Genomic DNA, 26,235 nt, shown 5'->3' on the forward strand with positions numbered 1-26,235 from the left:
AATGGTAGATCATAAACCCAGGAAAGCTGGACAAATTTTTGATCAAATGTTTTATCCATCCAAGTCACCAGTTCAACCTGGCTAAAATCCATGTGTCATCCACCTGAAAATTGCAAAATTATTCCAACAAGAATTCATTAAAACATTAAAACATTAGAAGTTAAAACTCAAAAAATGTATATTCATATTTTCATAGTAGACCACCTTTTTCATTTAAGATGTATCATTTCTAAATACAATTAGATTTAAATTCCCAGAAAAAATAGATAAAACAAAAAATGAAAGGTTTCATTTTCCGTTTTGGCCAATTCAAAAATCTATGTTTTCCTGTTACACAAGTGAAGTAAAATATACATTATTCAAATTCCCTGCTCTGTAGTCTTTCCTCCTGTTCATGAATTGTTTGTGAACTGGTTATGATCTGTTAATCTATTCTTTATCCACACACTTCATCGATCAAATTACATGAACAAATTTCAGCCAAGAACATATCAACTAATTGTTCAGTTAGGGTATTTATTTAACTGTAATATATGACCACCACTTATACGAGTGGTGTCATATTTGCTCCCCTGATGGATAGATGATTTTTTTTTTTCAGAGAGGAAGTACCAAATATCAAGTCATGACATTTCTCAGATGTGAATTTTCAGATTAATAATCATTAAATGTTTAAAAGATATACAAAGTTTCTATCTAGACACCAGCATTATCCACTTTTAAGCCATCAACACATTTTCAGCACTCTGAACCAACATATTTTATTTAACCGTACGCACAAATTATAGATATAGTTTATAGGAGAGACTAGATAACAAGAAAATAAGAATGCTTTTTTTTAAAAAAAAGAGCCTAGATTTCAGTATTTAGGCTTCCAGTATAAACAATATCTTTTTCCCCGTAAGTAATAGTGAGAATTCAATCATACCTCAGCTGCCAGATAGTTAGGACACTCACTTAAAGGAGGAGGTTCTGGTACAAGCCCAGCCCATGTTCGTGGATCTGAACCTGGAATTTCCATATCCCTGCCAATGTCATAGCCTGTGAAATACACAAACCATTTCCTTGGACCTTTAGGGGAATAGGTACTGATCAGCACTTGTGGGGGATGGTGGGAGAAAGACTGCTCACTTTCCTAGCAAAGGTACTTATTTAGGATATAAAACAGGTATGTTACAGTATCAAGCAAAATATCAGGTGCATGCCATAACTGTGAGGCTACTATTTAATTCCAGATAATTGTCATTCTACTTTATTTTACTCTGACCAGAAAGTCTATTCTGACTTGAGAAACCTTCCCAATGAAAATTTACTTTTAGCCAATACATGCCCTCATAAAATAGCTGAATTTACCAGAAATTTACTCTCCCCCCCCAAAAAAAAAAGGAAAAAAGTTCCATTCAAAAGTTTCAGGCCAGCTCTAGGATGGACTTTCAGAGTCGCATGTAACTGCTTTCATTGCCTGATTGGTCAACATGTTTACATATCTTCCCCTGCTGTGTATATGACCAAGTATTGTGTAGGCAGGCAGGCTGGCCAGTAGAATCTCAAAAAGCAGTGAAACATTCCCATCAGTGCAAGCAACAGTTCTCAGTATAAATAATTGTCTTGTCATGTCTCCCCAGGCTCATTCTCTTTCCTTTCTTTCTCTCTCGCCTGCATTTCCTCAGAGATGTTCTTTCTCCGTCAACATAGCCTCGTGTTACTTCTCTGCAGCTTTGCTGCCCTCCATTCTAAAATCTGGCATTACAGTGAAACTTCCAAGAATTCCATTCTCTGAAGCATTATGAGTCACACTGTAGTCTTCAGCAATATTTTTAAAACACCAATGTTTTTTTAATCACTCTTGAGACCCACAGAAGAAAGTAAGGATATTATCTTGCTAACTTACAGTCGTGGTTGTTTTTTCTATTGCCACCCACACTCTCTCATCTTTCTCCAGATACTCTGCTCCAGTCTCTCAATAGTGCAGGCATATGGTATTCAAGCATGCCAGAGTCTGACTTCAAGTTTTAGTCATTTTTCTTCCTGTAAAAAGGATGGAGGGACATTAAGCCTATGACCATTTGGGAGCTTTCTTTATGTTAAGAGTTTTATTAGGGTTTATACTTTAATAAATAGTCTAAGCTATACCATGAAACTAACAGAGAAACATCAGGTCTGAGCCATAATTCATCATATCTGAATACCAGCAATGCCATGTGTCTGGTATGTCAGAGGCAGCACAGAATTCACTGGTGCAACAGTGAACATAGGAAGGGGAGAATTCCTGCCTGCTCCTTGCAGTGATTTCCAAAAGAGCCTTTTAACAGAGGAGCTGGTTATCTTTAGGAGTTGTAGTTCTAAATACTGTCCCTGATAATAAAAATATAAATCTTTATTCTCCTATTTGAAGAGCTTTGCATTTTAACAAGAAAAAAAGAAACATTACTAAGCTATGGTAAAGTTATCAGTTCATTTTCATTGTATGTTTCAATGCTTTCTCCTTCTTCTTGTGCAGGAGGGATGAGGCAGCTTGTATTACAAAAGAGTTATTTGCAGCTTAGGACAGAAGTTCCACAAATTGCTATTATCTGCCCTGCAAATGCTCATGTGACACACTGAATAAATATACCTCAAGGTAAGCACATAACACTGGACAATGGGAGTTCGCTAAAGAAGATCCCTAAAGACAACAGTTATCTGAGCTTCTGTAGAGATCAGCTTCTTGCATGAACCATTCGAGGATGACTGGCTGCCCCATGACAGTCTTTAGAAAAAGCTGGCAGGAAATAAGAGGATGAAGAGACCTAGATTTCAAATTACCAGCTGATCATATAACGAAAGTACATTCCTAGGTCTCCAAAGTTACTGAAAAATGGTCAGTGAGCTTGCCTGTGCAAGAGATGGTTGAGAGAACTGTGAAAATAAACACATCATTGAGAAATGGAGGTAGGATGAGTGAGATTTGCTTAAGAAAAGGCGAGAACAGTGTTAAGCGAAATAGAAAAGAATCCATATTAAATAGTAGCATTAATGCAGTAAGCCAGGAAGCTACGAGTGATCAAGACTCCTCAAGAATCAGTTAGGTGAGGGATTTTATACACACACATGCATATATTTATTTGTTTACATAAAATAAAGCACAATCATACTGAAACTGCTCATTTTACATCCAGCTCATATAGGGCTTTTCTGCCTCACTGCCTCATACCCAGAAATGTGGAAAAGCAATAAACTTGCCTTTCATTTTAGTAGGATTTTGCTCCTACTCTACGTATCTTTAAGGAACCTCGGCCAATTTTTTTACTTGATTGTACCAATCCTAAGCTTTTGGAGGATGCTGTAACTACCAGGCCAAGATGTTTAAAATTTGCTTTATTCACTGTGGTTTTTTTAAGATTAAAAAGTAAAAGATAATTTTCTAGGAAATAGGGCCAAAATATTAGCACAGTTGCCTAATGTTAAGCTTTTCAATCCACATTTAGTCTCCCTAGTGTCAGTAAAGTTGTTATACCTCAGTGACAGATACCCACAAATCTCAGTGAATGGCTGTGAGATACAACCCAGCTAAACATCAAACTATTCGTAAACTCATTATCATTATAGATTCAGAAGCCTATTTAAATACAGACATCCAGTTTTGAACATTTGTCATAAGACTATAGCAGTGATGGGCTAAGATTTTTGGTACCTGCTGATGTCATTGATCAGCTGTAGAGATTTCAGATTTTCACCAAAGCTATCGTTATCAAAAGAGCACCTCTTTAAGCCCCTTGTGTTTCATTATTTTGTACTACTACTACGAAGAAGAATATAGTCATCTTTCCTGAACCCCCATCACTGCAATTTCATGCCTTGGACAGAACAGGATGCAACAGACACTAGAAACAACCTCTGGTCTGGGCAGCACACGTCAGGCTTAGCAAAGAGAACGTCATCAGCCAAAGATCAATAGTTAAAATTTCCAGATTACTCTGAATCATTCTGCTGAGGGGCCTTCCTACTACCTCTTACTGGCTTTTCAGGAATAATTAGAAACAGGCAGCAGTTGCACCATTTCTGTAAGTTTAAAGCAAGCTGAAAATCAGAATTGAGTTGTTACATTTTCAACAGCAGAAAATGTCAACAGCACAGGCAATTTTCGTCTGAATTTACACACGCTTTTTTCAGTGCTTCACAGAAAGAAAAGCCAGTTGACACAATAGGGAAATCTAGCACGTACAAAGTATGAAGCTCTGAAAATTAAGACTGTTGTGAAATTTAGAAACGTGATACTGATGTGAATGTGCATGTCTCTAAAACAGTCTCTTCCATTACAGATCTCAGATTTGTATATGTCAGACATAGCTTGAATGAAAGCCAAAGCCTAGATTAATCCACTTTCTATAAAATTTGCCTACACATGTATCTGAAAATCAAAACACAGAAAACAATATCAGAGAGCTCATAAAGAAAATAATATTTAATTAGTTAGCTATACAGATGTAGAGGTTCAGGAACGGACTCACCTTGAAGGATTTTTTGTTTTGTTTTTTCTTGCACAAAACATACTTCCAGAATTCGGTTTTCTTTACAAGCATTCTTTAATGAATTCCCCAATGTTAATAATTTAGTCACAAAAATAAGTGGGTTTGTTCAGTCTTACCTTCTTTTTCTATAAAATGTCCCCTCAATACCATTTATGAAAAAAAGCAAAATAATACTTGGGGTAATCAAAGGGTAAGTATCCAAATAATTTAGAAGATGAAGACTGCATATTTTAACAAGCTTACTCTACCACGGCAATATGATCGGAGTTACAGCTGTGACAGAGATTTTAACTGGGGAAGAATCAATGCAGATTTGCAGATGGAAGTCATGTTTCAAAAATGTATTAGGCTTGTCTAAAGGAACATGTGAATAAGATGACCTGGTAACTGTGGTGTTGCAATTCTATACTTGGATATCTGGGTGCATACAACTTGGATTTCCATAAAGCTTTGCAAAAATTCACAGGCCTTTAAAAGAGTGAAGCTACCATGGCACAAGAGGAACAGTCCTCTTGTGCATTATTAGCTTTTTCCAAGTTAGGAAAGAAAAGAAGGAACTAACGGTCAATTGTCAGAAGGGAGGAAGGTTACTCGCAAGGCGTTACAAGGTCTCTGCTGGAATCTGTGCTGTTCAACATTCTAATGAGTAATCTCAAATACAGAGTAAATAGAAACTTTATACATTCTGATGATGATATGAAATTACGCAGGATAGTAAAAACTAAAGTTGTTTGAGGCAAAGTATAGAAGCATCTCACAGTACCAAATGACTAGCTGGTAAAGTGATAGATGAAATTAAATGCCATTTCTAAGTGGGGAAAAACATTCTAAATTGGGAAAAAATAGACATTTTTCCACATAATGGCTGCCTGATGTACCTCTGGACAACAAAGTCTACAGAGATTTTAATGAGTTAATGAAACTATTTCTTTTAATTCATTCATATCAGTGATTCAGAGTATTCCTGATAGTGCCTTTTAATTTCATTGAAAGTTGGTGGCATTTAGACTACCACAGTATTTTTTATAATTCCATTTGGGGATTGAGCTTCTCTGTCTTTACAGTGCTTAATAAATACAAATTAATTATCCTAACACTCTATGAGGTCAATAAACTATATAACTCTCCTCTCACATGGGAAGAAAACTGAGGTATTTCAGTTAAATAATTTGCACAAAGTGCTAAAAATGTGTTGAGCAACTCTCCCCTAGAAAACTGTCATTTCCATTGAATCCTTTCCTAAAAGAAATTTAATTTAATTTAAGCTTTTCTTGACAAAGTGGAAAACACTTCTAAAATGTAGATATATTTCAATCAGACAGTTCTGGAAAAGAAAGCTTCAAATTTTCACATTACAATATTTTATATTTTAAAAATTACAAATGTTTAAACTGAATATCTTTATTTTAGCCAAACACTACAATTCAAACGACCCAAAGCAATATTAATTTGAATCTTTTTTTCCTGAAGATGTTCAACAATTTGTCTTTTTGTTCCCACTTGGGATGACTTTCTTTTACAAAGTCTCAATTTTTTTTGAGCAAGAGAAACAAAAAAGTTCATTCCCTGACCAGATCTGCTTGTCCATTACATGCCATGAGTTGACAGCACCACAAGAACTAGCTCTGAGGAATTCTTAACATCTTCTGTGTAGAAACAACATCTGTGTAGCAGTATCTCTTCATAGATTAAATTTTCTGGGTACAGAGTAGGTCCCTGCTGATTAACATTCTGTGAAGCATCCTACAAGATGATGCTTCGTATGCGTGCAGGGGATACCGAAAAAAACGGAAGTGTCGTGCCCCAGACGTACCTAGGCTGAAACTAAAGATTATACTGGAAGATGAGGAAAAATACTGCAAAAAAATTACCTAATTATAATAGAGGACTTGATATCAATTTTCAAGTCTGTGGTAGTAATGGTAGTAACAGCACTGAACCATGATCTGAAATGATGGGCTTCACCTGCTCAGTCAATCTGTAATTTTACATACAGCCCAACTAAGGCTCTATGCATATGAATAGATTGCATTAGGTAACTACCTGTACCTTTTTAGATTTCTTCAGCTGCTGGGCTTTACCCTTGCAGGCTCTCTGTTAAGTATGAAATCAAAATGTGTTAAAATAACCCCATGCACCGATAAACGCTGGGAGAGGACCAACTGGAAAGCAGCTTTGCAGAAAAGAACCTGAGGTCCTGGTGGACACCAAGTTGAACATGAGCTAGCTATGTGCCCTTGCTGCAAAGAAGGCCAAAGTTATCCTGGGCTACATTAGGAGCAGTGTTGTGAGCAGGTCGAGGAATGTGATCCTTCCCCTCCACTCAGCCCTGGTAAGGCCACAGCTGGCGCATTGTGTTCAGTTCTGGGCTCCCCACTACAAGCAAGACATAAAGCTACTGGTGAGAATTCAGCAAAGGGCCACTAAAATGATTAAGGGACTAGAGCACCTCACATGATGAAAGGCTGAGAGACCTGGAACTGTATAGTCTGGAGAAGAGAAGGTTCAGGGGTATGTCCTCAGTGTAAATAAATACCTGAAGGGACGGTGTACAGAAGATGGAGCCAGGCTCTTTTCAGTGGTGCCCAGTCACAGGATAAGAAGCAATGGGCACAAACATGGGCGTTTCCACCTGAACATCAGGAAACACTTTTTTACTGTGAGGGTAACTGAGCACTGGCACAGGTTGCCCAGGGAGGTTGTGGAGTCGCCATCCCTGGAGATATTCAAAAGCCGTCTGGACATGGTCCTGGACAACTGGCTCCAGGTGGCCCTGCTTGAGCAGCAGGGATGGACCAGATGACCTCCAGAGGTTCCTTCCAACCCCAACCATTCTGTGATCTGTGATTCTGTGAAATATTACTCAAATTGATAAAAGATTAAAGAGGGAAAATGAAAGAATAGAGGAATAATTTTTAAAAATTAGTCTTTAACAAGAAAACTAAGGAAAAGATGCCTGAGCAACTAGAGCAGCAGAATCTTTCTGGTACATTTATTTATAACAAGTACTTAATAAAACAGCTAGAAAAAAAATAAACCAGAAGGAGGACATATGCATCCCCAGATCATAAAGGATTTAGCTAGTTAATTTATGAACCACTGACAATTAAATTGGTATGCCAAGAGGAGCAGGTACTGAGAAATGGAAAAATTCTAAAGGGAGAAATATGGATTAACACTTTTCCTATGGAAGTCCAAGTCCAACTTACTTTCCCATATCTCTCGCTTCTCCTTCCAGAAAAATAATTGAATAAATGCTATTAGAAAAAAATGTATGAACACAGAGAGAGGCCAAGAGCATACTAGAACCACAAGCAACAGAAAATATGAATAGGATCAAAAGATCATAGGATAATTCAGGTTGGAAGGTATCTCTGGAGTTCATCTAGTCCAGCTTCCGGCTCAAAGCAGGGTCAGCTATGAGATCTGACCAACTTACTCATGTGCAGTTTGGTCTTGAAAACCTTCAAGGACTGCACAACTTCTCTGAGCAATCTGTTCCAATGCTTGACTGCCCTCACTGTGAACAAGTTTTTCCTTATATCCAGTCTGAACTTGTCTTGTTTCAACTTCTGTCTGTTATCTCTTGTCCTCCCATCATGCAGCACTGTGAATAGCCTGGCTCCATCTTCTTGGTGACCTTCTACTATAAGGTCCCCCAAAAACCATATCTTCTCCAGGTTGAATAAACCTCAGCTTCTCCTCCTAAGGCAAATCCTTCAACCCCCTGACCATCTTGGTGGCCCTCCACTAAACTCACGTCAGTTTTAAATTTAAATGACAAATCCTGGGAAAGATATATAGCACACTCATTTCAGAGATAACCATACTGTAGTGGTGAATAGTCTTTACAGGTACCGACTTTATAGAATAGTTTGGAATCCTTCGTCTTAGAGAACTGATATATAAAAGACACAATTTGAAAAGATCTCCCTATTCAGGAATTAATATAAAGTTTTGCTTAACTTTTATTGAGACCAAAGTCTCATTTAGACAATTACATTTAAAAATCTACTTGCATTTCTTAACAGGGATAGACTCGAGCACATGTTAAAGCGCTTTCCTGAATCTGGGCAAAAGTTATTCTATGTAGAATATAACCTGTAAATGGACTTTATATTTTATTACAGTGCCTTTCAAAACTTTACCCACAAATGATTCACATTTTCCCAAACACTGACAAAACCTTATGCACTGCAAAGTAATTAAAAGCCTGAAACAAAAGGTAATGGAAGAACATATATCAAGTCTGGAAAGAGGTGGTAGTGGACACAACAGAGTTCACTCAGTATTACTTAAGATTTCCATTAGCTATCCGTGGTGATGGTGACAGATAAACAGCACTTACATTTGTAAATTATATTGTACCACTATGAACACTATTGAAAAGAGTGAAATACAATGCAAAGGAGTCCGAAAATATCAGACTATGGAAGCCAATACTGCTTGCCTTGCTTATACAAAATTCCCATTAAAACAACAAGGTGTGCAGAATTTGGCTCCTGGATATAGGAAATAAAGGAACAAATCCAAAGCCCACTGAAGTCAATAGGAGACATTCTTCTGACCTCAATGGGCTTTGGATATCACCCAAAATGAGATTCATTCTGGAAAAACGCAAGCTGAAGGAAATAATCATTCAAAAAGTATCTGGGAGAGAGATGTTTGGAAAACCTGGAAATCAAAGAATACCTAGGAGACTTTGTGTAATATATGATAAGTGACAAGAGCTTATGAACGCTCTTACAAGATTGTATCTTTTCTAAAAGCCTATTAGTCTAGAAATGAAGATATAACATAAGAGAGAAGAAAACAACCCATTCCATCCAGTTAGGGAGCAAAAGTCACAAGGATATCACATCACAGTGCAGGCAGGTTGTTTTGTATGGAATTTACAATGTGCCAAGCATCAAATAAAAACACAGCACTAAAGGTAATCATCCCGTTTGAGAAACCACTAATTTCTCAGCTCTTCTCCCAGATACAAGTCTGCTAGTATCTACAAAGATGAAATGCACAAATAGTTTGCATATAGGAATTTATGGTCAGACTTCAATATGAGGCAAGTGTCACAAGTGATTTGGTCCCCTTCTCATTTTAGTGTTGAAGGTCAACAGAGCCTTTTAAGATTCCATCTTTCCCACTATACATTAATATCTTGTGCTAAACCAAGGATGTCCTTCTTCCTCTTTGGTGGAAGGACACTCACTTTCATTCTCCTATAGACCTTGCTGCTGTTACATGGAGAAAATTTCTAAGAAATTACATACACCTCAGTAAAATGAAGGTCTGACCTTATTCTCAAGATCAAAGGGACTCAGTGTGCACACTATAAACTCTCAAGCTATCTATCCTCAGCAATCATTTTTCTACAATCTCATTGCTGAGAAATGGATACGGACATCTGTAAGCACATGCTAAGTAGCAGAAAAATAATATAAACCAATGATAAAGGTAGTTTCCTCCCATCTAGTCTTCTGCCCACAGAAGCACCTATGCTGTCTCCATTTATTCAGTGAAAGAAGCTAAGAATGGTTTGCATAAAGAATAAACTGATTGTATTGAAAAGCTATGGCAGCCTGACTAACCCACCTACTGCAGTTCAGAATGGCTTGGCCCTTCTCTGCTGTCACTACTGTTGCTGCTGAGAAAAGGAAAACTTTATTTCTCACCAAAAAAACCCCACCCCACCCCCAAAACCCAAACTCCAACACCAACCATGTGTGGCTCAACAAATAAGATTCATCAAGCTTTGCAGTTTCCTGCTTCATTGGTCCAGACCATCTCCATATATATTTTGCTTGTAAGACATAGATAAGAAAAGGGTGAAGACAACCAGACATCCCTCAATAAATGTATTGGAATAAATAATTTTAAGATGATTACGATAAATATCATAAAGCTCCCGTTCATTCTAGAATGTCTTTAGGTTCGTACACTGTAGATTATGTGCTACTTAGTACCATCATTTCTGGTTTAAAATCTTTCTTTTCTTAGATTTTAAAACAAGAATAATTATTGTTTTGGAATTGTATAGCTGAGCCTTCACAGAAAACGTTGGAAAACATTTTATTTCGAAACATTCATGCTTATGCTTCATATATTTTTTGGACCACTTCACATTTAAAGCTCATTGGCTTTTGCTGGAAAATCATGCCTCAACATGACTGTAATTCTTTCAGTGGGCTCAATCCTGCAAAATCCTGAGCCCTAATTTCTACTGACCAATTCTTAGGTTTTCTCTGGATCTGATCTTTTATGACATCATAAAAATATCAGTGGAATGAAGTCACAAATAAAGGATTAATTCACATGGGTAGGAAGAAAAAGGAGCACATGGGTTTTAAAACATGAAGCTTGTAAAGAAAATTCCTCAATAATACAAATGGGAAAAGAGAAATTGTGGATAACATGATACACAAGAGAACATTTCTGAGTAGACTGCTTTGCAAAATCTTTTTATAAAGTTTCAGCAGGTTTTGTAGACCCCTATGCTCTTACTCTAAATCCTCCTTGATTTTATAACATTGATAGTGGAAAAATCAAATATCTTGCCTGAAAGCTCTAGTTTCAATTAACAAGGATGTTAAGCATTTTTTTTCAGATACATGAAAAGAGTGACAGGATTATAGACCACCAAATTGTTGGTATTTTAAGAATCTGACAGGCTCAGCACCATGAGCCATTCTAGCCTCTCTGTGTATCCTTTGTGGTTAAAACTCTTAAGCACTTTAAATTCTTTTGGTCAGTATTTTTTTCCTTTTAGGGCAGACAAGTAGAAGCACATTCCAAGTAACCATTTATGGTGTACAGAAAATTATAAGATACTAAAATCACCTCTTTGAAGGTGTTTCCAGGCTTTGGATAGTAAAACAAATATTTTATTTATAAAAAAACAAAGTTGTTGTTTTAAATCTAGAATATAATTATCTATGTTCCAATTCAAATGAAAGACAGTAACAGCACAAAGACACAGCAAAATAATACATGTCAAGTCCTAGAGCCTTCACTTGGACAAATCTCCCATCAAGCTTTGGTGGCAGCTTTGCCTGATGAAATATGACTGAGCCAGACCTGAAATAAGCAAAAATTTAACAAGCCACACCAGTGGAATCAGCTATGAAACAACAAATGAAATATTTATTTTCGGTGTCTGAAAAATAATGACAATTTGATAAATCAGAAGTAACAATATCTCACAAGTCCACTGCAACAGGAGTCCTCAGACTCGTTTATCCAGATACAATAGAGGACCCAAAAGATGTTTGAAGAAGCAGATGACTTTCCAGAATATTTGATACAGACTGGAAGAAATATGCGAGCAAATTTTTCAAATCATCAAGCTTTGGCAAACAAAATTGACTGTAGCTTTGCATAACTTAATTTACAAATGGCTCAGTCCTCTCACATTTCTTCTTTTCCAATGAATAAGACAAAACCGTGGACTGGTCCTGTGCAGGAGGCATATCTGGGTGCTGGGGCTTATGGTGGGGAAGAGGCCAGCATTTCTGTGCTACAGCCAGGAAACATGCCAGCAAGCAGGTTCCCTGGAGCCCAACACCTCGGTAAGGACTGGTGGACAGGTAGCCCAGCAGACTGTCCCACTCGACAGACCAGTGCACCTGGAGGCAGGGGCCGAGAAGAGCTGCCAACCACCTGCAGCTGGTACATCAGGTCATGGAGTAGGAGAAAGATTCTGGCACTGTGCTAGGAAAGTATGGAAGACATACCCCTATCTGTGGGGGTGCATCGATGCAGGAGCCAAATCTATGAGTCTCACACTCAGTGCACAAAAACTTAACAGCTCAGATGGATGGGTAAAATCTATATCAGTGTAGAAACTGCATGGGATGAAAGCTTTGCAGTTCTGCAGAGGAATCTGGTTCTGGTCTGTACCATCTGTGCACCAATTGTGTGGATTGTTTGTTGAGCTTTGTTTGTTTTTTTCATTCGGGGAAAGAGACACAAGTCAGTAAAAAGAATGCACTTCAGGTCAGTTTAACTCTTGAGCTATTCTTTTTTGCCCTCGCCACTGTTAATTATAGGTTCAAATTTCTTACAAGAGTTAAAAAGAAGATTCATACCTAATTACTATTTTCTGCAATTTATTTAATTTCAAAGACAACAATTTAATTTCAAAGTTTATTCACAGTACTGAGGGAAGTGGAGAAAACCTGGAAATACAAAAAAGGTAAGATTCAAGGTCTGATTTTCAATGTGAGAACCTTGCAGCTGACAGTATATTTGTACATGCATGTAATACACGTGCACTCTGTTTGAAACATAATGACCACGTGATAGTAAATACCTGGCAGATCTAGACCTTGAAGTGGATGCTCCCATTAGGTTTGTGCTAATACCACTAATACCATGCATTTGTTTGCATGTATTCTTACAATATATATACAAATTAAGCTGAACAGTTCTTAGCAACAAGTAAATGCAACAAGATAAAATAATATAAGTTTACACATACGTTAAACATTTACATAAATATGCACATTCTATGTGCATCTCATAAACACATTTCAGACAAAGATTTAAAATCTTAATGTCCACAGGCCCTCCAAACATGCTGTGGCACTCACAGAGTGAAATCTGAGACTATTAAAAACAAATGGGAGCCTTGCTTAATCAGGGCTCTGCAGACTGCTGAAGCCCAGAGGGGCACCCAAGAGAATCCTTTGATGAAAATTAAGATTATAATGAAATCAAGGTGAAAAAAGGCATTGCTCCTATCTGCTTCTCCAGAAGCTTCTCTTGACTTACAGGAAAGACAGCACCTTATGCTCTCAATCAACAGAAAGCAGCAGTGGAAGAGATGGAGTAAGAATTGCATAAACATTTGGTAAATGTCTTACAGGAATGTTTTTTAAAATCTTGATGTTCTTTTTTGGCTTCTGGGGTTTTGGCAGGAACTCCGGTCTCTAGGCCCATTTCTGTGTACACACTTTAATGATGGGCTTGATTAAGAGACAGTAATTCCCTGGAGGTTTAGCTATCTTATTTATTGACACGAACACGGGTACAACGCCAAAATCAAATGGTTATGTCCCAAACCAATGGAAAATCACAGATGCAAAACCATGATGGATCCTTCATGTTTCAAGCTTCATGTATTTCTACAGTTTTCCACTGTATATAAGCTTTATAATCTAACCAACACCCAACCTGGCCTTGCAAGAGATTACCTTCCACCAAACAACAAACAGTAGCAAAAATGTCAGCCTACATCTGCCCATGAGGGAATTACATTGAGGTCCAGTTATATTTGTCCCAGTAACTCTGCCTGCCAAGTGAGCCAGTTTCCCTCAAATGAGGATTTAAAGGAAGAACACAGATGTTGGCTTTGGGATAAGCCAAGACAGGACTGCTAAGGAAAATTCTAGACAATGAGCTGTGTTGTAGGGTAGTTCAGGAGTCAATCTCAAAGGAAAACATGGCAATAAGTTCGTAAAAATGAACTTGCTGTCCTCCAACCTTCTCCTACACAGGATTCCAAATTTCCAGTGAGGTCAACAGGATTTGCAGGCACATAATATATCTCAGGACAGGACTTTATATTCAAAGCTCACCTTATCTCAGTGAAGTGCAGCCATTTCTGGGATGACACTCACAACTGTTTAATAGCAATAGGGCACAAAATAAGGCTAGCCAGCAAAGCAGAATGTGGGCAAGGCAGCGTGCTTAGCACTTACAAAAAGTACTCGGGAATCATTGCTGATCACAAATTCTGTATCTCTTTAAGATTACTTAAAGACACAAAAAAATATATTCAGGAATAGAACCAAGGCTCTGCTTTTCATAACTCAAAGGCAATATGAAGAAAACAGCCTTGCCACCCCCTGTACTAAACTGATGGCACTGAACTTCGGACTAATTGACCATTTTCTTCTTCCTCTCCCTGGCAGGCTCAAGGAGAAGAACTCTCTCCTATGGCTCTGCATTCCCAAGAAAACTCAGTCTCCTGAAGCCTTCTCTCTTGCAGGAGGAAGTGGAGATGCTCCACAGCCTGCAGCTCTACCATATATTCTTTTACTGGAATAAGAAATGTTTCTAGATCAACAACTTAAGAAGCCAATGGAGCATCTGTGTGCCAACATTAAAGTCTCTTTTCATCTGTGAGAATTCCACGCTTTCTAAAAGCCTTGCCTTCTCATAGGAAGATGGCCAAAATTCCACAGAGATATGAGTTTGTGGCAGAAATCTACAAGTTTTGATCACTAATTATGTTATTTCTGCTTTTGAATATATCTTCGTGTACAAGCATATATTATTCTGTATGTTTTCATTTCTGTTTTATTACTTTCTTTGGTTTGATTTCCATCTGATTTTCAGTTTATTATGAAATTGTTAATTTTTTATTTTTCATCTTTTTAAATTTTGTGGGTTTTCTCATTTTGGTATTTAGTGACTTTCCCCATCACTTGTTCCTTTGTATTTCCTTAAGGCAACAAGCCATTCTTGTGGTGCTGGATGGGGATGGGGGGAGTTGCCAGCAAAATTTTTGATGCACATGCAATAAAAGTCCTCTCACCACCCATTCAGGTTTGTGAAAGGTAACTTAGCTAGTATTTCTGCATACAGTGGTACATTTAATCCAGAGAGGTAACTGTAAAATCTTAATTTGTCTCAATTACTTATATATATTATAAGCATAGATATTTCTCACATAACATGATAATGTAACAAGTATTTATGCATATTACACATATGAATATGAGCACATACATAACGTCTTCCAATATTCCAAGCAGCACAACAAATTCTTAAACAACCTGGTACCTGCAGACACTATTACATGAACAGAACAAAATGTAGTTGTCAACCAATTAAAAACATTCATGTACAAGGAACACATATGTGTTTTATTGAATTTTTTTACTTAATATTTAAAAGATTTTTAGACTATGATATATAATATTTCTCATGTCATAATATTTTCAAGAAATCTACCTATATGAAATCTGATCATTCCTTTGCTGTGCTAGAAGCCCAACAGTGTGATAATCTTAAAGAACCAAACAGTGAAATGAACGAGATAACAGAAAGCCCTCACAGTTCAGTTTCATTATTATGACAGTGCAAAACCCAAAACCCAAATATTGAATCTGAGAAATATAAATTATGTTGTAGTTAGAGTAAGTGTGATGCAAAACCCACTCATATCTTTTAGAAAACAAATGAGTCTCACAACTTACCCAGAAGGTCATGAAACTGAGAATCTAGTACAGCAGAGAAAAAAGCTGGAAAACAATATAAACTGTGTAAAGGTTACTGATGGTGCATTGAATCTTTGAATATTGTGTTCAACTCATCTTCAAAGGATGTTTAGCTGAGAGAAAGTTGTCAAAGACAGGTAATGAAAATGTGGTTAAAGGCACAATACGACCCTATTTTAAGAGGAGACTGAAATGAATAAGTGATAATATGACACAGGCATCAGCTAATGAAATTTTGGCAGTAAGTGCCAAGAACGGTTATGTCTGCAGTGTTGTTTGATAGGAATTCTCAGCAAAGAAACACATAAAGGAAGCCTCATGTTTCCGATGACCACTGTAAATGTAACAAAGAAAGAAAATGGAGGGGCTCAGTCATAACCTTCAACAGCCTGCCAAAGTAAACAAGAAGGCGTTTGATTTTCAGCCAATAAAGACGAAGTGAAAAATGAAAGTGGGAAAGCTCTGCGTAGAGCTTTTTCTGGTAGAAAAAGACGGACAGATGTACATGATACTTTATTTATTGCTTTGGAACAATACAAGTGATTGGAGAAAATTGAAGTATTTTCAAAAAAAATTTAAAAAATTAGTAAGTATTAGTCCTTCAGACGTGCTGAAGTTGTTTAAACAAGGTACAGAGAACTTTGTAAAAATGGAAATTCAATTGGAAAAGTGCACTTTTTGTTATCAATGCTGTTTCCCATGGAAGCTGAACTCAACTATGGGATTAACCTTTCAAATGCATTACTGGACTACCTAGGATAGACTCTGCAAGAAGAGGCTACCAGAGACCACTGATGGATGAGAAAGTGTCAGCAAGGCAGAGATATGAAATATTTCTGGAATTAACCCCTTGTACCTGCTGTGCCAACAGCAGGATATAAAACAGCAAAGTAATAAATTCTGCGAAACACTTTTTAACACATTTCACAGGATGGTAATTCATATTTGCCATGGATGTTTGACAAAAGTAATTGCACTTTCCACTATGGTCATCACACAGCTTCCTCAAATCAGTTTCGAAGTTAGCCCTCGCACTGCTTCTGCATATGCATAAACGATCAGTGTTTCCTCCAACTCTGGAAGGGGATATGGCAGTCACATCACTGCATGCAACTTATACTTGTTATGAAATCGGAAGTTGAGGCAACCAGCAGTAGTTTGATGCTGGAAAGACAGCTTTTCTAAAATAATCCACCATTTAAGGGCCATTCAGAGGCAGAAGTCAACAGTCCCTAGCCCAACAAGACTGTACTACATTGTATAGCAGGAGAGACACACTGACCTTTCAGATTCAGCCTGCTGCTATCTGTCTGTGTGTCCATCTCTTTCTCTATTTCCTGCCTGCTTTTTTCCTCCTAAGTAGGTATTTAATTATTTCTTTGATATCCCTTTCTGGTGGAAAGGTGGGAAGATGATTTTTGGTTGTTAAAAGTGTTAGAGCTAGCAGCAATAATTTTCCATTGTTTTAGAAAAAATATGGTCCATAGGTAATTGTCTTATTAAATTCTTGATACACTGTTTGACACCGTGACAGATCATTGACTGCAAATACTCCCAGACTTTTTGTCTCCCAGGCAAGGATGATACTTAACACATTACTTCATGCCAAAATTGAAAGGCAGAAAACTAAAAGATGCAGAGCGAATGGAGAACTATTGCAAGACTGTCTTACATTCTCCACAGTGTTCAGTATCATATCAATTAAAACATGCTTATCAAGATATTTTCTGTATCTTTTCACTAAGTAGATATATCCTCATGTCCTATGAGATGACCTAAGAAAGCAGGAGCCACTAAATAATAAGCAAAGTTAAGCTGAAGGAGTTATGGAAAGAAAACACTTAAATAAGCAACATTCACCACTAGAGAATCTAGAGAAAGAACCAGAAATGGTGACCATTAGAAGTCCTGCAAATATTCAGGAAGAAGCATTTAAAAGTAATTTTTAAAAATATTTTACAGCGACATGTATTTATCGTCCACATACTGATCACAGTGACAAACAAGTGTAATACAAGAAACAAAGCCAATTTTAAGAAAAAAAAAATTAGTTTGCTATTCAAGCCATGGATCTGGTAACAGATGGAAATTGAACCTCTTAGACTGTTCTTACCATAATGACTACTTGGAAAACTTACTAACTCCAATTATAGCCACAATTAGCACTTTTTAAGGACATCATGCATAAAGCACTGAGACAGATCTAACACCAAAAAAAAAAATATACCCTGTCTTCTGTTACGTTGGCTTATCACACTCCGCAACTGGAAAAGGATTCATCTTTTTCACCACTTCCCCAGATTTCCCCAGTGTCCTGGCTTCCGGAGAATGGATTTGTCTTTGTGATTTTTAGTGACACCTGCAGTTCTCTAAGAAAAATGCAGTGAGGAGTTTTTTTCCTGTGGTGCAACCCCAGCATAGTGCCCTCTATCTCATTTATCCACCACTAATGAGGCACTGGGCACAACCAAAAGGCACAAAACAAGATTTTCCAGTGGCTGTTGGATCAGCCCACTGGGACCATTAGCAGTTAGCATACCTGGGACTTGGACCAACTCAGAGCACTCTTTTACTATCAGAGAACTTAAACGGAACTTTCTTCCCTTTCCCTTTGGCAGCCCCATGATATGTCCCAGTTGCAGCTCAAGGTCTACCTCTTCATTGACACAGACGATGTCTCCTAAGCTACAGGCTTTTTTCCAGTCTGCAATACCAGAGACAGAATCCTAGCACTATTAGCTACTCACTTACCAACACACTGTGCAAATCCTAATGTCACTTCCTATAGCTCCTTCTCATAGAATTTCATACTATGACATTAATAGACACAGATTGTAGTGATTGTTAAACATTATCTGGAGAAGAGTTATTGATCCACGAAGCAGAGACTGAATGTCTCTTAAAAAAAAAGAAAGAACTTCTGACATCAGCAGGTTGTAATGGTGTTGCTGCCTATCATACTCAATTATTGTTTATTTAAAGAGCTTCTGAGAAACTGTGAGAAGGCTCATTGCTATTTACCCCAAAGCATGGATGTTAGCCTGCAGTTGGAATGGAAATGGAGTAACATTTCCAATGAAAAAAAAACCCTTCTAGCTAATTTAATTGAAGCTAGATAGCAAATAAAGATTTTTGGTTTTCTTAGGGATAAGCAGACTTTGAAAACAAAACTCTATCAATGAATTTTGAATTCTTTTTATACCAAAAGTCTAAACAATAGAAATGATATACAGAAAAGTATTCAGAAAGCCTTGAGTGAATAAAGAAAAGCCAAAACTTTTTTCCAGAAAATACTGAGGTGAATATTGATGTATTTTTCCAATGTGAAGATACTTATCTGTTAGCAATCTGATATTTCCAGCTCCGTCGGCTCATGATCTAATTCTTAAAATTAATCATTTTGATTTTCATTCCACAGTTTTAAACTGAGTATCAATATGTCCTAAAGGCTTTACTGCCTCTTAGAATTTCACGTTCCCAATCAGTCATTAAACAATCACCTTTCATTATATACCCTGTTTCCCTCTTGGAGCAATGTTTATCTTTAAAAGACAATGGTCCGATAAATATTCTGGAATAGATGAATTGTTTATCACTACAACTCATAGACTTGTCTAGTAATGAAGAGATACTGCTATTCTGTAATTCAGTAAAAGAAAAATATAAGGCACTCAAACATGCAATTATTGTGGGTTTTTGTTTACAAGCCACACATACTAAAATTTATTCAGCAAAGTAGTCTGGAATCGTTAATTCTTCTGAGGATTATACTTCTAGGAAAGTTTTGTATAGAAGCTTCTTCTGTAATTCATAGTGACACCTTACTAAATCCCAGCTAAATACTCATGATCAAGACCAGAGTTGCACTGTTCCATAAACAAGGATTGTCTGGAAAAAATACCCTTACAATGTTTAGATCTCCAGAAAATATCAAAACTAGTTACTTTAAAGTTTGCATAAAGCCTGAGTTTATGGTAAAATTAAAATGCAATCAGTGGCTGTGCAGCAAAGCTGCGGAGGCTTAGATGGGGAACTTACGTACGCGTCTTAGCACTGCCTAGACCAGAGACATTATACAGAGATTCCGTTATGTTTAAAAGACAAGAACACTGCGTGCCCTGAAGAACTAAGTGTTTTCTAAGCATTAATGGTAATGCAGCCATGTAGAATGTTACCATTAGGCACTACCATCTATCTCTTTCAATAATTAATTAACTCCGATAAAAGGCAGTTTATTCATTCTGAAATACTGGTTGACTTCTTCTCTCAAGTACTTGGATTGCTAGACATGTCCAAGCCAGAATGCCTAGCTCACTAGTTATTTCAATAACCACCTTCAGTATCCAGATACTCCACCCAAACTGAGTACAGAACATAGAAAATAGGCGATCCTATATCTATTGCATGTTCCCTGGCTGGGAAGAAACATAAATCAGAGACCTAAAATGAATAACGCATTGCCAAGGCTTACCACCTTCAAAGACTGTGGAGGCACAGACCATCTAATATGAGTAATTAGTAAAACATTGTTCCCTTTGCAACAGAAGACTCCTGGCAAACAGAACTGGTCTAAGAATTCTTAAGACAGTGGAGTGGAGTTTAATTCTGGAAATAAAAATGAAGGAATGATTAGACAGCAAATTCTCAACAAGTATTGCATGTCCTAAAGGGGCCAGTACTCTGTAGCTATGAAAATTGCCACTGTTGAACAGGCAATGCAATAGAATGGGAACTTACGTCTGCTGCATCAAGAACAGTCTGGAGTGATGTGATGTGTGAGAGACCATCTGGCCTCCATTAAAAAGAGAAAAGAAAGTATTAGGACACAAGAACGCAGAGAAGAAACCTGTCAAGTGGTTTGAATCTGCATCTAGAAAACAAAGCCAAATAGTTCAGCAGCCAGCACTGCAATTATGTTGAGAAATAAGCAAGCTCACTTAGACTGATGAGAAAGGAGGTTGATCCACGTAAGCCGGTTCAAGAAGCAGATACCCTTGGAGTGAAACACATACATACCACTGGGTACTGAAATGGATAGTTTAAACTCCCTGGCACGAGCTCTTCCTTTAATGATCAGACAAAAATATATTTTCTCACCATCCTTTCTAGCAGAACAGTTTAGATCCCTGAGTAGCAAATAGATGACACTCCTGTTGCCAGGAATAGCTGAAGAGATTTTAAGCATCAAGGAGGAGATTTCAGGAAGCAGAACCACGCAGGCAGGACAATGTGTATAGTGCTGATGGTAGCCACTGTAGCCTTAATAATCTGAAAGGTGCAAGAAGTAGAGCCACCAGGTCAGAAACATTCAGGAAGCAATAGCGAATGAGCCAATGTCGATACTGTCCTACTGTGCTCTACAGACATTGCCAAAGCCGATACAGCTGCATAATAGATTGATGCTGTAGGAAACAAGCACTGTGTGAACTTCCAGCATTTTCCCCGTAGACTTTACAGAGCAAATCACTAGGGCGTATGACATCCCTGGTGCTACCATGAACACCTCACCCATATGATTAGCCTATGTACTTACCCAAATGGCACAAGAAATTTTGGCTCTGGTGGCATGCTCAGGAGAAAACGAAAAGACAAAAGTCTTCTTAACTCATTTGAGAAGAAAACTGCGGAGTCTAGCTGCACCCCTTTTGCACAGTGTTTGCATCTTGAACAACCAGCAAAGAGGAAACCCCTGAGAAACATGACTCTGAGAAAACCAAGGTATCCCACATGTAGGCTTGATCATAGGACATAACCCTCACATGTTCTGCAAAACTGAAATGAGGCTTTGGACTAAATCCTCAATACAGGAGAAGGAAAAGGCAATATATTAATTGCAAAAGATCTGCAAAGCATTCCCTTTCAACAAGAGAACTTCCTTATATGCCATAGGTTGAGCAGAAAGGAAACGAACAATAGTACACCTCTACTAATACTGCAAAGACAAAATTTTGGGTCTTGAACGCCTGGGCCATAGCAAACCCATCATAATAGCTAACATGGACACATTTCAAGAACTTGTGGTTCAGGGACAGATATTGGTTAAGACCAGAGGGCATATCTAGGACTCAGCTTTTTGTCCTCAGCAACAATAACCTTTGAGGTAAACAGTACAGCCTCTAAAAAGGTTGATCAGGCACTAAATGGAAACAGCAGTGCTAAATATGAAAGGCATTTGGGGGGGGGCTGTTTCTCCAAATAAATAAAGATTTAGGGCAGGTGCCAGACTTAGAGGGGAGAACAGAAAATTGGGGACTGTTCCTCATCAAAGAGATTATTGGATAATAGGGAAATACCAGGAGAAAAGCCTAAATTACTGCAGCTGACTCCTCTTCCCACAAGGTAAACTGCACAACTGTTCTTTCTGTAAGCCACAACCAACATACCATGCCTAAAATATTAAATCGTTCAAAGGAATAATAATACACATTTATTTCTGGTTGCACATAATACCACCCTTAAAACTGTGCAATGTCAATGCACATTAGGAATTCAGCACTTAAATAGCGCTGAAAATGCAAATAATCCTAGAGTTCTTATCTCTATACCCTATCACACAAAAACCCACCCCAGATAACTTTTTCTCTTTCAATGTGTCCAGCTGCACATTGGTGTCCAAGGTCCTGCTCCTTGTAAACAAGGTCAAAGCAGAAGCTCTCATTAATTTCATTAATTTCAGTAATGCAGGATCTAATCCTACATGTAACACTAGGCAAGAGACTGTCATATTTTCAGGCAGTTCTTTAGTCAAAGACCATTTGCTTAAGGACAGTATTTTTGCAAAAATCCTGTGTGAACATAATAAAGGGTTAAGCAGAAAGATTTTAAATCAAAACACTTATCAGTTCTTCCAGCTTTTATCCCTACTCATATCATATCTCCTCAAAAAATAGTGAATTACTTAAATAGTTGCAGCTGGTACAGAATGCATTTGGAATAACCATTAATTTCTACAGCTTCAGAGCAGCATGTTTTGGCTTAAACAGTCACAGGATGGCTCAAATTCCATTCATCTCTTCCTCAAATAAGTGCTTTCTACCTTGTGTGAAAAAAATTAGTAATGTGCTAAAGTAGGAAATTAAACAGTTTGGGATTTAACAAAGGATTGGAAAAAACATAAACTACATTTGATCTGACCAAAAAAATAGAATGATCAACTAACTGAGTGTCTACAAGAACTTAAAAGTTTGATCAACACTAATTGGCTTAATTACTTCAATTAAGCCTAACAGCATATGGACAGACTAGGAGCAAGTATTATGGGTGATAAAAATTAGTCAGGACGGTCAAATCTAAAACTTACTGCTAGCATTTGCAGAAGAATTATATCGTACTGAGCAACAGGAAATAAAATTCATTAACTACAAAGACAGTATCTCTGACTCTGGAATTTCCTGAACTGAAAACTGCTGGAGCTGGGGAGAATATTCTGACAAAGTAACAGTACGTGATTGCCCTGTTCTAACATTTTTTTTCCAACACCATTTTATTTTAGCCAGTGTTGGAGACAGGAAACTGGCCTAGAGTAATCTCTGGTCTAACCTAATATAATCATTCAAATGTTCTTAAAATGGATAATGGATGCATAAAATCAATAAAGGCAGCATAATACATAAGGCAAAAACATACAAAAAGATGATCTCGTAACTATTATCATAATGAGAGGTGGTCTTGGAGTCATTATGAAAGTCATATGGAGTCATTACATTCTTTGAAAATAGCAGTTCAATATGCAACAGGATTCAAAAAGGCAAGCAACATAAACTACCAGGAAAGAGACAGAAATAATTCTGAGACAATATATTAGCATTTTATTTTTATTTAGAACTAAATACAGCTACTGTCTTCTAATATTGCCTATTAATAACATCATCCACTCCGAACAACAAAACCAAAAAAAACCTCTTCCCAGATGCTCAAGAAAGCTCTGTACCCTGTAAAGAATACTTTTTAAAAATAAATAAATCAATCAATAAATTTAAATTTTTGTATCTTCTGTATCTTTTCAGTGTTTAAACTTTGGTTGCGCAGCACCAAACTTCATCAAACTCCACCTCTGCACCTAGTTTGGTGGTAAGGCTCTCAACCAGGTTAAACCTACCATGTTCCCAACATCTACAAAGTATGCAGTTCTGACATCCCATCTTGGGGAAAAAAAAGGCCCCATAAAACTATAATTTTAGTTTCTAAAAAACTATAGCTTCTATGAAACTATAGAAGGAGTATCAAAGATAAACAGAAGTATGGAACAGCTTCACAAAAGAGAAACAAAACATGCCAACATGCTTCACTTCAAAAAATTCCCAGAAGACTGAAAGCAAAAGATGACTAATGTCAGTGTTGAGATGACTAATGTCAGTAATCTAATTAAGACAGTTAACAGAGAAGAATAATCCATTATTTGTTACTCTGCAAATAATAAGGCTCACCAAACAAAATTTTCACAGAGCCGGTGAGAGGCAGTGTTAAGCTAGAGGGACCTTTGGTCTCATTTCATGTGGCTGATTTTACATTCTAAATGTCATGAAATAAATGAGGTCAAGAACTTATATGCAAATATTCACATGGAAATAATATAAATACAGTGGATGTTCACAATTATTATAATTATTTGTATCTGTTTTATGGAAAGAGCTACTAAAAGTTGAAGCAGATTAGCAATTAGAGTTCAGGAAAAGACCAACCAGCAGTTTCCTGCAGTTTCCAGAATTTTACAGCAGTTTCCTGTAAAATTCTTACACCTTCTTTTGAAAGCACAAATATATCAGCAATTTTCAGAGACAGGATACAGAACCAGATAGAATTCTTATATTCAGGTGAACATAAAGTGCAAGTCTTTGAAGATCTGATTTTTCACAATTTCTAAATAATTTTCATTTCATAGAGCCACATATTATTGCAGGCAATACATTTATGAGGTCTTGTTTATTGTTCTGTATTGTGAGTGTTTCTCAAACCTATTTCCCAGGACTATTTCTTTAAAAATGTACTACTCATCATGTCCCTCTGCCCAAGCATACCCATGTTTTATTTTTTTTTTAAATTCCAAAAAGACTTAGGCACACTGAGTAAACAGAGTTAATAAGCTGAACTCAATCGTGACTTCTCCAGTTATATTTTTTGGCAGAAAATGCCTTTCTGAGTTTCTATTTCAGTAAGATTCACTTAATACAACCAAAGCTGAGAAGGCTTTGATCCACAATTACAAAGTTAAAATATATGGAGAAAGAATAATGCTGGGAAAATGCTCTCTTGGCAAATAAAACTGGAGCAAATTAATCCCACCAATTTCCCACCTTTAATGAGTTCAAATCTTGCCATCGTTAATAATACTGAAATAGTTATTAACATTTATATAAATATAATTAGAGAAGGTCTTTGGACCTGCCAGCAGGATCGGAAGGTATTGGAACTTTTATCACATGAGCAAGATCAAAATCAAGGCAGCTATATTCCTTTTTTTTCTTTTGCATTAAGTACCTTTCATAACCCAAGCATCTGACTATCGTCTTGACTTAAAGTACTTGGCTATAACCCCAAGACAGGTTCAGATAAGGTTCTTTGATTCCACACACATGCACATACACACATTCTTTCAATCCACCCTCCTTGCATGCAGGAGTCAACAGGAGTTAGAGGCAGTCAGCGCCTCAAAACATGTTCAGGACTTTGCAGGATGTGGCCCTTTATCCTTATTTGCCCCCTTGCACTTGCTTAGTTCTCTTTTTGATGGTTCTACTATTAATGTTCCTCTGCAACAAAAAATACTGTCCAAAAAACAGATGCCTACTGTCATCTTTCCTTGAAGTGCTATACGGTCTATATCCCCAAGTTACTAAATGTAGTTTCTGCATTCTATATCATCAATTTTAGAAACTAAGGTAATTCTGAAAAATAGGACAATAAAATTTTCACTAAAATTTGCAAGATTGGAAAATTCTTCAGTAAACACAGTCATAACTTTTCCCTGAGATAGTATTCTCTTGTAGTCTGTAAGGAGATCTCTATGTTAAAACATAAGAGGACTGAATTCTCATGGCTTGTGATCCTAAAATGTGGAGTAGATTTTACCCTTGTCATCCAGCTCCCCTGATTTTGTTCAGACTGGAAAACTGTCCAAACTGAAAACTTTCTGCCTGTATCTTTAGGTTTCCATTCAACACAAATGACAGCATTAGATTGATGGGGAAACAGGAATGATACACACTTAGAGCTTGTTCTGACAGTCACTTAGGATGCACGTCTATATCCAGGAGCCCACAGATACCATAGTAAAATACAATAGTTTATGTACAGCAGTTCCATAAATTTAGTGGTGGTGAGGACTTAGAAAATTCATGAGTCTTCTGGACTTCATTTATGGATCATCAAATGAACTATTAAAATTCACTGCAAATCAGCCATTAGTGCCTGAAAGTTGCATTCCTAAATGCACGTTTAGATCCCAAAATAAAAGTGACTCGAACTTTTTGGAAGATAGTCAGCAATTTGATTGTTTGTGAGCC

The 26,235-nt window shown here is 37.2% G+C and overlaps 1 long non-coding RNA gene across 3 annotated transcripts in view; it reads right to left on the bottom strand.

Moving 5' to 3' along the window:
• Positions 1-266: 266 nt before the first annotated feature.
• The window catches only part of LOC140652892 (uncharacterized), a 50,011-nt gene continuing 24,042 nt past the window's right edge, over positions 267-26,235 (bottom strand). For all 3 annotated transcript variants that reach the window (XR_012042972.1, XR_012042971.1, XR_012042970.1), the window contains exon 3: positions 267-2,028. This is a non-coding gene — a long non-coding RNA (uncharacterized lncRNA). The remainder of the gene's footprint in view (positions 2,029-26,235) is intronic.

This window comes from Ciconia boyciana, chromosome 6, assembly GCF_034638445.1.
Source record: "Ciconia boyciana chromosome 6, ASM3463844v1, whole genome shotgun sequence".
Taxonomy (NCBI): Eukaryota; Metazoa; Chordata; class Aves; order Ciconiiformes; family Ciconiidae; genus Ciconia; species Ciconia boyciana.